We start from the raw sequence: 1,709 nt of genomic DNA, 5'->3' as shown, positions 1-1,709 counted from the left end.
TGACAGGAGACAATGATAGATCATCAAGCATTAGATTCTCATGAAGAGTGTGAAACCTAGATCCCTCGCACGTGCAGTTCACAGTAGGGTTTGCACTCCTATGAGAATCTATTGCTGCTACTGATCTTACAGAAGGCGGAGCTCAGGCAGTAATGCAAGCAATGGGGAGTGGCTGTAGATACAGATGAAGCTTTGCTTCACCCACGGCTCACCTCCTGCTGTGCATCCCAGTGCCTAATGGGCCATGGATTGATATTGGTCCATGGCCCAGGGGTTTGGGACACCTGCTCCAGAGGACATAATATTTACTAACTTATTTTTAAGCATTTTGTTGAATATCCATCTTTTATCACTTGTTTATTACAAAACATCAGAAAATGAAGAGAAAGTAAAGCATGATCTACAAATATAGTTTATCTACTATTTTTTCCTTTAAAACAAAGAATAATTTATAATGAATGAAATTTGATGGTCAATGTCTTGAGAATTAATATGCACTTTAAGATTAAACATAGGTAGTCTAATAAAAATGTCAGGATTCCTGTGATGCTCATAATTTGAACTGCTTAGTTATTGGAGTATAAAAAAATGTAAACTCTAGACTTTAGTTTTCTGAAAATGAACATTTTCTATTTCTATAATTTGCATGAACTTGAGTCATATATTGAATTTAAAAGCTATTTATATGGTAATAAAAGCAGAATAACAGTCAACTTAGGGCATGAGTTCTTTCATTTGTGAAGGCAATTAAAAGTGTTTCTAACCAGAAAAGAATAAATTTATTTTTGCACAGAAAAGGTTTTTATCTTTAGTTCATTCAGAGACAATATTTATTGACTCCAGCAATTGCTTAGTTATTGAAGTCGGGGGGGAAATTCTTCTCTGGGTATGTGAAGAGCACTCCAGGTTAACTTCTTGGGAAAAAAATATCTGGTTTAAATGGAGAAAGAGATGAACAAAACCTGGGATGCACTAGATCCACAAAAAAAGTGCTTAGGGCAAATATTAACACAAATATTATGGTAAAATTTGGCAAAAAAACAAGACATACTATTTTGAAAAGACCTTCAAGCTGTTCTCCACTGCTCTTATACCACAGCAATCAACACAGAAGACTTATATGACCTTGTGTAGAAAAAACTCTGTTTTTTCTCTACTCTCACAGCACAACAATCATCAACACAGAAGACTTCTGTAACCAAATGTGTGGGTTTTTCTTTTTCCCCAGACACCAAGTAGTGGACACAGACTGGGTGTCCTCTAATTCAGTTCTGACAGTATTTGCCCAGAGACAGTGTCAGATCTCACAGATTGAGGGCTCAGTCCCTAACTGCTCCTCCCCACACAACCAGTCTTAATTCTGAGCCTCCAGAATTTCTGACTGACGAGCTTCAAGTTGGGGTCCCCATGTTACTGGTGGTGTAGTCATACAGGTCTGCTGCAACCTCAGTTCTTGCCTCCTCAGGAGAAAGAATTTGACCAAGGGGCATAAGGCAGAGAGTGAGAGACTGAGGAAAGTTTTAGAGCAGGAGTGACAGTTTATTAAAAAGCTTTAGAGTAGGAAGAAAAGGCAATAAAGAACACCTGGAAAAGGACCAAGTAGGTGACTTGAGAGATCAAGTGCATTGTTTGACCTTTGACTTGGGGTCTTATATGTTGGCAGGCTTCCAGGGTGTTGCATCCCTTTCCCACGATTCTTCCCTGGGTGT

The sequence above is a fragment of the Pongo pygmaeus genome, chromosome 7 (genome assembly GCF_028885625.2).
Source record: "Pongo pygmaeus isolate AG05252 chromosome 7, NHGRI_mPonPyg2-v2.0_pri, whole genome shotgun sequence".
In the NCBI taxonomy this organism is placed as follows: Eukaryota; Metazoa; Chordata; class Mammalia; order Primates; family Hominidae; genus Pongo; species Pongo pygmaeus.
This window is presented reverse-complemented; position numbering follows the sequence as displayed.